At 33.2% G+C, this 12,342-nt stretch overlaps 1 pseudogene; it reads left to right on the forward strand.

The window, feature by feature from the left end:
• Positions 1–9,560: 9,560 nt before the first annotated feature.
• Positions 9,561–11,952, forward strand: LOC130053531 (uncharacterized; annotated as a pseudogene).
• The last annotated feature ends 390 nt before the right edge of the window (positions 11,953–12,342 follow it).

Below are 12,342 nucleotides of genomic sequence, written 5' to 3' on the forward strand. Positions count from 1 at the left end.
AGGCTATTTTTTTTTTACAGTGATATAAAATTCATGACAATGCTTACCGCTGCATGAATTATACACAATCAGTGAGTTTGTGTCGGTATATACTCATGTTATTTGATTCGCTTACTTCGTTTTTCCAATATTTTACTTTATCATTTGAATATAAAAGTATAATATAGCATTTATTCCGTAATTGTTGGATCATTTACATGAATAAGAGAGGGGGATGTTATTTATATCATTTTTGCTTTCAAAAACGAAATACAATGTACCATTGTTAACGTAGGTCGCGGGTTGACAGACTTTTTTCTCACTCGAAAACCCCAACTGAAAATTTTACCGATGTATCTTGACAATGTATTATATGCTACTCTGTGAAGATTGTTTTCCATTCAACATTTTTTGTTTTTTTAATTATTTTTTTTTAGTAATTACGTCTTCAACATACCATTGTTTTAACAGTAGCGACACTGTTTTCCATTGAATTATATAGAAAATAATGGTGATTGACTTTATCCATTGCATAATTCAACTTAAAATAGGCAGGTGCTGTTCATCTTGATAATAATAATATCAAAGCGAAACAAAAACAATTTGAAAAATATTTGAAAAAAAAATTATGGGGTAATCGAGTTTGTTTTTTAAAGAAAAAATGTCAAAGTTTGATTTTAAAAAAAACCCCATGAAAGCAGCAGTTTTTAACAAATAACATTACAAATATCCGCGACGTCATTGAACAACGCTATTCTTTACTTTAGATGCATCAACACACACCCTTACAAACACATAGAAATGCTCACTTTCCCAAGCCAAAAAGCCCCTCGAAAACAGAACGCGGTTTTAAATCTATAATTATCGTCCCCCACCGCAACACGAAAGGGGACATAAAAATACCGGTGTTCATGTGTCGGTGCGTCCGTCCGACCGTCCCACTTCACTTTGTGGAGTAAAGTGCGAAACGAAACGAAATCTACCGAAACGAAACGAAAACTACCGAAACGAAACGAAATCTACCGAAACGAAACGTTGATATATGGTCTAGATATGCTTCAGTACTAATTTGAAAACGTCAAAAATTGAAATTCCCGCGATCTATAGACTAAGAGGCTGCCATGATATATAACTCTTTTGTATCCAAGACCACAAAAATCAATAATTTTGACGTCACACCGTCTGTACCGATTTTGATGAGATTTTAAGATCATCCTTAGGTGCTTGTGTTCAACCCCCTCCCCCCTCCGAATAAGCTACATGAGTTGATTTAATTATTTTTTTCTTGAAAATATTTCTAATGCATGTCAACAACGTCTTGCATACCCATAAAGTCCAAAATAAGTCCTTTTAAAAAAAAAAACTCACTGCTTATTATAACAGAACTTATAATAACTAGTGGCTTAGGGTATTTTTTTTTTTTTAAAGGGCTTATTTGGAATTATTTTGGAATTTATGGATATGCCTAACGTTATTGACATGCATTAGTAATATTTTCAACAGAAAATTAATTAAATCAACTCATGTAGCTTATTTGGAGGGGGGGGGGGGGGTGAACCCAAACACCTGCGAGATCATCAAATATTTGCATGTGGTAGATCTTACGAATAAATAGGTTGATGTCTTACTGGCAAGCAGTTAATTACACTTAAATGCGAAGAGGAGATGTGAAAAATGGTTATTTTTCGAAATTCCCGACTCAACCAAGTCATTTGAAAAGAAAAGACTACGTAAACTGTGGATCCATCATTTGCGTAATGACTAGTTGAGGTTCGAGACATTTGTATGAAGAACGTGTACCGTCTGCCTGGTCTGCGACTTGACTGAACGTCTTTTTTTCTCAATTTCTTCTTGCGAAAGAACGAGCTCAAATCTATACAGCTCCAAACTTAACTGTTCGTGACTTGTCATGTTTACAGTGCTGCTGATGAAATAAACCGGAATAGACGGTGTGACGTCATAAATTAAACTCCAATGACCACTCTCTTAGCGGAGGGTAATTTAAAATACATGATAGATTGATATTGATTTAATTGTTAAGCAAGGATTTTTGTAGTTAAAGACTGTCAATTACGATATCAGTAAGTGGTACTTTATTCATAAAAGCAACTATATGGTTAGGGTTGCCTTTCCCTTTAATTAAAGGACACATCGCATGTTTTTAAACTTTTTAATTTTTTCAGCAAAATTAATTCATTTCATGCCTAAAGCTACTTTACATGTATTTTAAATGAAACAGTTTGCGTAGTTTTCGAGTTTGAAAGCGATGAAATTCAAATCTTGCGATATGCATATTTTCTTCGATATTTTACGCGCCATTATCTGTGACGTCATATGCGACCTCGAGCGAGAAGATTTGAAAACAGTTGAAAGCCATTTTATAAACAGATTAGATTTAATTGACAAACAAACAATTATCACATTAACAGCTTGTAAATAACACTGCATTAGGGTGTTTTGTGCCGTTTAAGGGTGTACTTGCTGTCAGTAGAGAGGATTTGGACTGTGTTTTTTTTTCAATTTTCGAAGGAAGGTATGAGGGACAAGACGTGAATATATTTTGTCGGCACAACGACTTTGCTATAAAAACCCCCAGTAGAATTTGTCCCTGTACTTTTTCAAACAAGCACTTGGTCAAAGATGTAGATAAACTGCGAGAAAATGGTTCTATCGAAGCTACGCACTGTTACATATAGGCCTACGGCATATACTTTCCGTTCTGCTCGCGAATACACACTCGCACCAACTGACCTTCACCTTGTAACAACATACAGGCAGAACTTTGCTTGCAGTGTCTACCAATTGGTAGTTTTAAAAAAGAGAAATTTAAAGATAAAAGATAATTGAACTTTCAATTATAAATAATAAAATATAATATTTCCCGACTTTGAATTGAATTATAATGCTTTCATTTTTTTTTTAAGGAACGCGTACGTGTTTACAACAACAGCACGCCGCGCTCCCACTTCCTAAGTAACAACGTGTTGATAACAAAAAATAATGATTAGGCCTAATAAAATTGCTTTAATAAAATAATTTAAAAGTATTGTGATTTTCAAATTAAGTTTGATTATTATTATTATTATTATTTTTTTCTTCTCGAAATGCACCCGTGGCAGCAGGCCTAGTTGTCAATGATACATAATCGTATCATAATTTAGGCCTATCTAACTTCTCCAAAAATAAATTTAATAATAATTGCACTGTTTATTTTAGAAAAGCAACAACGCTAATTACAGTTGTTTACAGAAATGGCATTACCAAATTGTGTTTAGACAGTGATCCCATGTAAACATTATTTACTCGCAAATTTATGCAGATTTCATACTCGCTTTTCTCGCTACATTTGGGTCGCTATTTGTATGCACTGGTGGCTAAAAGATATAAGACTCGGGAAAGTTGTCAACATCGAAATAACTGTTATCCATGGTAAATAAATTAGGTCCCTAAAACCCGAGTTTTTAAAAATATCTAACACTACTTTTACAACAAGTTGATCGACGAAGGTCGCATATGACGTCACTGTACCACGTGACTACCTATCTTATTAACCAGGTATTTTGAAATCGGGGCTTAGATTTAAGTCCGTATTGTGGCTAATTATCGCAATACTTCAGCGAACGAACTATTACAATTAATTTTTATAAGCATAAGGAAGACAAAATGCATATAATTCTGTATACTTTGAAAACACGAGATGTGTCCTTTAAGGTTGATCGATCCTCATGTGATGTCATAGGTTTTTGCAAAAATTTTAATAAATTAAACTTTGCACATGATAGAAATATATCTTTTTAAGGAATGTTATTCACTGGATATAATAAAATATCTGGTAAACAATTAATACTGAAAAAGTTTATATTTTCCATAGATAATCAATTATTTATGATTTAAAAAATGTTGTCAAGGGCAATAACTCCTATGCTGGAATTTCCTCTACTGGATGTCTATTATACATTGGTTTCCCTAACATCCACAATTAATCTATACATATTTATGAATTAGCAGTGTTTTAAAACTGTTGATATTTAATTTGTCATTTCAACAAGTTTTTATCTATTTTTATTATTCTGTTTAACGAAAACGTGTGATTTTCTGATGTTGATGGATACTCTGTTTTTGTATGTCTGACATCTTTAAAAAGGTGGCAACATATATATTTTCTTTGGTTATTAATTGAATTAAACTATACTGAGTGGAAAGTAATAAAGTTTTTCCACTTTTAACCATTGATATTGATAAGTCACATGAGGATGGAGCTACCTTAACCTCGGATATGTACTTTGTGCTTACTCACCCCCCCCCCCCTTTCCACTTTTAAAACTTTGTATCAGTCAAGCCGAAAGCCTACATAAAAGGGGAGGCGAATTTTATCTATATGTGGTAACTTTCACAAGATCCTAAGATACCATTTTTAATTATTATAATTAGAAGAGTTCGGTTATACATAATGTACAATCTGTTTCGTTTCGTTTCGGTGGGTTTCGTTTTGCTTCGGTGGGGTTCGTTTCGGTAAATTTCGTTTCGATTTCGTTTCACACTTTACAGGTACCCCTCAGAAACCTCTCAACGGATTTTGTTCATATTTTGTAGGATTGTTAGTCACCATGTGTAGTTGATCATATTGCGCCGTCATTTTGATTCGACAAATTTTACAGGAGTTATGGGACTTTTGTGTCTCAACTTTTTTGCGGCGGTAGGGGACATGGTTACGTGTAGCAATCTTTTGTTTTTAACTTGTATTGCAGATTCACTTGAAACGTCAGCCCCTTTTTCGAATTTTCAACAAACTTCGCTCTCTTGTTCTTTTTACATTTAGAGTTTTGAGCCCGTTGCAGTCTTTGAAATAGCCGTGCGCCCGATCGCTCGAGACGCATAAATTTTACCGCGGGCGAATGAATTTCTTGGTATAGACGCCCGATCGGATGTGATAAAATTTTCGCTAAATTTTTCATTATTGCACATGTAACAAAATGGACGGACATCGTCAATTTAGTACAATTTACTGCATATTCTATCGTATATCAAAATTTCAATAATTGAAATATAATGTACGGTACTAGAAACGAATTAGGTCCATCGTACTTTATTAGAAGATAGATAGCCTACATGTAGTAATACATGTAAAAGTAATATTTAAAAATGCAGTTATTTTCTCAGAGCTAATAGGTCTTTGGCAGGTTAACAACTCTTACAAGCAGTCAGCCCTGCATGTCTAGCTAATTTACAGCGAGTTTAAAATTATCGAATATGAATAACAACTTTTCGAATATGAATGATATGCTTTAGAATATAAATTACAAGTTTTCGAATATGAATACCAATATTAATATAATAGTGCAACGTTTTACACGCCATAAACAAATAGTCAACATATATGTGATTGAATATATATAACTTAATAGAATCAGAGTGAATCTGAAGCAATAAACCCGTCAAATTAGCAAAAATTGTTAATTCATGAATCATTGTCATACTGTCAGTAATTCCTGCTCGTAACCTCCGATGTGCATTGACCTTGGAGGTCACCAGTTTGGAAAAAGCGAAAGAGAGGCACTGAGCACGCGTTAGATTTGTAAACAGATTAACATGCCAATTTTATAAAAAAATCATAATCAAAATTTCATTTGAGTGGCACATTTGCGTAATTATTACCTTTTTTTTTCACTTACAGAGTATTTCTAGTCATTCATGAAACAACGTAATATTTTAAACAAACGACACGTGTAATTACTTGCGTCAGTTTCCGTCTTTGTATATGGTCTCGGTCTCAGCAACCCGATTATGTTCGGCAATCATCGTTCCCATGTCCGTGTATACGACACAATGGCGGTTTATTACGAAACGCTCATTGCAGGTGTGCTCTCAAACCATATTCCCTTGTTTATTTTGCAGAATTTTTCTTCAGATCTTGGGGATTATATTAATTATATCGGTAGGTGTTATTTTGGTGAATAATTGGATAGTTGAAAAAATACCGTCAGTTACAGCTTGTATTGCTTTAAGGTACATATGTTTATTGGTGGGTTTGCAGTATAAGTCAGTACAAAGGGTTCCGTCTGTTATTGAGATTGTTACATCGATCAAGGAAATCGATTTTGGTGTTTGATAGACGAAAGTCAAGCTGAAAGTTTGCATGTATTTCATTCGCGGTTTTATGGCATTGTTTAAGTTCTTCTCCTGTACCTGTCCAGATACCAACAATGTCATCGTACATAAAATAATGGTATTTTTTTTTAAGAATTCGTTCCCACCCATCCACCCCCCCCCCCCTGTAAACACAAGCGTAGTTTCGCCCAAGTTTTGATCCATTAGTGGTCCCTTCATTCTGCATATGTAGGCTTGTGTTTGCTATTGAAAGTAAAATTATTATAGTCAAGAACAGCATCCAACATTTTTAATATACTTTTCGTGTCTATTTCTTTTTCATGACGCTCTTGTAATGCTATTTTAATGATATCGCGAGCTTTTTTCCTAGGTATACTTGGATAAAGTGTTTTCACGTACATACAAAATATTGATTGAATAATGTTTAACGTCCCCCTCGAGAATAGTTGACTCATATAGAGACGTCACCACTGCCGGTGAAGGGCTGCAAAAGAGCTAGGTACGTTTGTTATCATAACTAGGCCCTGTAAAATACTTCAAAAATGAAGAACAATTATCAATACAAATCATTGATGTACATATGAAGTTGATGATCCCTAGTATTTATATATACAAACATATCGGCGGATCTAGGTCTCTAGTAATGTTGAGTACTATTCAAACCTATCCGGAATCCGGAAAATAAACGATTTTCTTCACTTTTCCATGTGGCCACATGCATCGGCCACAAAAAGCAGTAAACTAAAGATAGATTATCTTCAAAAGAAGTAATTGTGCAAGTTTCGTTCTGGCCGTTGCCTGTGGCCAATTTCTTTTTATTTTTTATTTTTATATCTAATCAGGCGTCTGATTTTGACGTTTGTGCACAGGCGGATCGCCATGTAGCGCGTATATACAGTGATATAAGAAAATTAATCACAACTTAATGTACTTGTTATTATTTTAGCGATCACAATGATATAATGTATTAATAATTACAATCTAAAAAAATATCAGTTTATGAAGAAATCCAGTTCGGGTCATTGAAATGCAAACAGCAACCGGACCGAATACAAAATGCAGTACTTAAGCCTACTAGGCCGGCTATGATGCACAGTTGTACACCAAATTTTGTCTTAATTTCTATAAATGTGTACAAATGAAATGTTACTGTCGCTTATAAAATCATATATATGCAATAATACTGCCAATATAAAGGTAAAAAGGTTAATCCAACAGTTTAATACATATCATCTAAAAATAGTATTGAACCTTGTTTACATTGACAACGTACAGTACGGGCCAAAAATCTTTGTATAAATAGATTTCAAATGAGCTGTTCCAAGCAAAACAGTTTTAAAATGTCATAGAGAAAAATGTGACGTCATTTTTGCATACTTTTAAAGAAAGACGTCATGATTACCAATCACAAGTAACTGTCATATTTGATAGAATGTTCAAGTCTTCTCTTGGGTTCACGAATTACAGTTTTAGCAATGTTTAGGCCTTACAACTATGTAAAAAAAATAAATAATAGAAATATTAGCATCTGTATAATTATGCATCATTACTGGAAATTATCGAGAGAATCAAGAGTTATAAATCTACTTGAAATATTATAAATATGTGTATACTTGATGAGTACATAGATCTATATACAGGCACGTAATATCGTATTTTTTTTGATTTAAATTCATTGATCATACTCCCAATATGGTTGGTAAAATGTGCTAATATCATATAAGCGGTGAGCTGAGAATCAATAATCCAAGTATTTCATTTTTAAAATATGATATATGACAGAGAGAAAGATTTTCAAGTATCCATCATGAGGATGGGAAAGAAAGACAGCCAGATTCGGAGACATAAACAGAGAGAAACTTTATCAAAATCCAAAGTGATAATTTCATTTTAGGATGCCAGGTTTTGGTCTTAGATATTTGGGACAAGATAAAAAAAGCTTAATGTCTGAAAAAAAAAGCTTAATTAAAATATTTTGGGGGAAGGGGGGGGGAACTCCCGCAAGTTTCAGTCATCGAACATCAATTTTATTTTAATGCATGAATAATATTGCAGCACAGCGAACAAGACTGAAGTGACCCATATGTTTTATAGAAATAACATTTATTACATTTAAAAACTACATTTGTTAATAAACATTAGAAAATGTATAGGCCTATATTGTAATTCAGCTCTATTATTTTATTGCATGATAATCGATTTGGGTGAACATTCATCATATAAACCTTTTCACGTTAACTGCGGTCCTGTTTTCAGCACATGCGTATAAACGCTTCCGGACAGCATTTCAAAGTTTACATTACCAACGTAAATATAATTATACAGTGCGTGGTATTTAAATGTTCAAAGAGACAAGGAAGTAAATCGAAAGAGAAAGGTGTGAGTTTTTTTTTTCGTTTCCCTAAGGAGAGGAAGAAGAGATCAGCTTGGGTTAGAGCCATAAATAGGGATGATTGGACTCCTAATGAGTACACCAGAGTGTGTTCTGAACATTTCGTGGGGTCATGGCATAGTGACGACTCTGCAGACAAAAACTATCGCCCAACATTATTCGACTACAAAGTTAAGCCACATTTGGAGTCAAAGACTGCCCGCAATGACAGACACAGCAAAAGAAATTTACTTCAGGTGATTTTATAAATATATTTACATACTATTCCAATAGGACATACATAATCTAGAGACGAAAGGGCTCATTAGGCAGGGGTGTGATTTTTCCTTTTTTCAGAGGAAATCCTGATTTGCTCAATTTTCGAAAAAAATGAAACACTCTGGATTTGATCTAAAGTGGCAGAAAATGATATTTTTCCAGGTAGAGTGGGGTGTTTTCCTCCCTTTTTCATGACCAGTTTTCCTCTGATTTCTGAGCAATTCAGTCATATCCCTGTTAGGATAAATGAGTTCTGTCCAAAATTCTCTGTTGCCCTCTTTAATCGAAAACTATTCATCGATCAAATTTGTTACCTAACGTGCTTTGTAAACTCTATTATTTATACATGTAAATACTAACGAGTGCATGTATAAAAAAAAAAAAAAGTAATTGTGAGTGCATCTTACACATTCTTAGACTAACTATAATATATATGTAGCTTATAAATGAGAACAAGCACATGTCGGTATTAAATACGGAATTTCTAAAGGTCCGTGCTTGATGCCCTTTTCACAGATTTGTATTGTTTGTAGATTTGTTTTAGATCAATCACTGTTAGTTATCTTCACCTTTTTCAACATCTACACAGAAATTCACATATATGTATAGCAGCATTAGAATTTTTTTATCCCATTAATAAACCTTTATTCTTACAACAATCACATACATATGAATCTTTCTTTAAAAACAGGAGTTGAATGAGCAAGAGGAAAGAGAAACGCACACTCTACAGCAACATCACAGGTTTAGTCTGTTTTCACACATCTACTGTCATACAGAATCAATAAGTGAAGATGATCCACCCATTCAAGAAAGGCCATGCATGGACTTACCTACTGATGATGTTAACATCAAGGTATTGGAAGAAAAAGGTACAGCAGTATAGGGTGTACAGGAGTGCAGTAGTTAGTGTACTCGCTTCTCACTGCTGCGTTAGATCCTCGTGGTCTGCAGTGGTCGTATGTGAGGGGGTAAGGTGGTCACCCGCTCAGACACGGAGAGTTTTCTCCGGGTACTCCGGTTTCCTCCCACTGAAATGATCCCCTCGCGCCAACAGACCCCATTGGAAATAAGCTTTCGAGCTTTCATGGGTTATCCTTGGTATTATATGTATGTACTTATGTATAAACCGAATAAACATTTATTTATTCATTCAGAGCTTAGTTTGAAGTATACAATTAATATTTTTTTCAGAATATGTACTCTTCTTATGAGTATACTTTTATATTTTTTAATTAGTTGTGATAAACCTTATTTTTTTTAAATGGAAACACATGCACAAATTAATAAACATCAAATGTATAAATATTTAAAACGAGTGTTAGAATATATGAAAAACATTGAATTATTTATATGTGTACTAATTAATATTCAAATTACTGTTATTTATTTAAATTTTCTTTTACAAGCATTATTTATAATGTTCAATGCAGGCTGGTTTCTTCCAGAAACAATAAAAAAAAAAATCTGTATTCAGTTTTTTTCTTAGGTATGCAGTGTGAAACAGACCCCTTATTAACAGAAAATGAATATTTGAAGCAACAGGTGAAAGAGCTCCAGAAAGAGATGAACAGGCATAAATGGAGTTTCCAGAAAATTGTGGATGATGACAACAAGACCCGCTTTTGTACTGGACTTCCCTCATTTGCTGTGTCCATGTGGCTTTTCAAGTATGCTTATTACTTAATAGTGCTTCCACAATGATTTCAATATCAAATTTCTAATTTTTTCCCATGTTTGAATGAAAGTGTATGTACATGTACTGACATTTGGATTTTAACTCACTTTTAGTTTTCTACGGCCAAAGGCAGAGAAAATGAAGTATTGGTCAGGACCAAGCACAGATAAGTCTTCCGACCGCAAGCAAGCTTCAGCAGGCTCATTGGATTTGATTGATCAGCTGTTTGCAGTTCTCATTAGACTTAGGGTTGGACTCTTGACCAGTGACATTGTTGAATGCTTTCAAATTTCAGAGGTTAACTTTTCGAAATATTTTTCCACCTGGATCTGTCTACTTTGGCAAGAATTAAAATGTTTAAATCCTTTTCCATCTCAAGACATTATTCAAAGAACCACGCCATCTTCATTTAAAACCAAATATCCTTCTGTTCGAGTTACCATTGATTGTACAGTAATTTTTATACAGAAACCATCCAGTCTTGACAACCAAAGCTTAACTTTTTCAAATTACAAGCATCATACCACTGCAAAATGTTTTAATAGGTAGTAGTCCATCTGGTGTCATAACATTTGTATCTGATGGCTGGCCTGGAAAAACATCTGATAGAGAACTTACAATATCATCAGGTTTAATTGAGTTGTTAGAGGAGAATGATAAAGATTTTACCATTAGGGATGTGTTGAATAAAAAGAAATGTAAGTTAAATATTCCACCATTAGAGGAAGTGCACCACAGTTCTCTACTGATGAAGTTTTTGAAACCCAAGAAATTGCTTCTTTGAAAATTCATGTTGAGAGAAGCATAGGCAGAGTTTAAAAATTTCATATTTTTTGTTGGTGTTATGCCACTTATACTTAAGTCTCTTTTGACCAAAATGTTTCAAGTTGCTTGTTGGCTAACAAATTTTGATGTTCCTCTGGTAAATAACTAATTTGTCAATTACTATACAATGTATAACATATGTCAATTTTTCAAATTTTATTTGGAGTGAATACCAGTGCAGTGTATCTATAATTATAATCATATAAGATACATGTATATTGATGTCAGATGACAATTTCCTCAATAATATACACATATAAAATTTCTCCTAATAATTTGTCATGGAAGTATTGCTACTTTAACAAGAAAACTCTTGAATTGACAATATCACAACCTGTGGTGTTATTTTAAAGAAAATTTAAAGTTTAAAAATCACAAGATATATTGATAATTATAAATATTTTTCTATGTTATAAAGGTTTACAAAACAGATATTCAAGGAATGTGTTGTCAGACCTTTATATACATGTACTATCAACATTACTATCATTAGTAATATAACACAAAGAAAGATTTGTATTTTTATACATCTTATGAGAGGTGTCTAAAGGGAAACAACTCTTTAATTTTTAAGTGATCTGTAAGTAATACTGTTAAAAAAACAAAGGAAGAGGGAAAAAGGACTCATTTTTTGCACAATATTGTTACAGAGGACTTTCAGTATGTATCTTGGTATAATTATCTCAAGAAGGGAAATCATTTTATGCTTGTAAATCCTGACTTGTACAGCAAGCTGTATGTCGGAAAAGCCAAATTTTTGTCTTTCAATGTATGTTTCTGTTAAATATGGTGATCTTATGAATATACATTTATTTAGTATATGATATATATTTTGTACACCAAGTTAAGTGCTTATGCAGTTTATGAACGTGTATTTAAATATCTGAAAATTATTGATGCATTTTTAAATCAATTAGAATTCATGTAACGAAAAAACTTTAAAATTAGCAAAGTGTTTTAACCAATGTGCCAAAGCATTAAAGAAATGAATATAACCTAAATCCATATTGATTTTCTTTCCTTTTTATCATTTAGAGGTACATAAGTAATTTTTTGACAACAATTCATGTGCTGCTGTACTTGAAACTTTACAAACAAAGTG

This window comes from Ostrea edulis, chromosome 3 (assembly GCF_947568905.1).
Source record: "Ostrea edulis chromosome 3, xbOstEdul1.1, whole genome shotgun sequence".
NCBI lineage: Eukaryota > Metazoa > Mollusca > Bivalvia > Ostreida > Ostreidae > Ostrea > Ostrea edulis.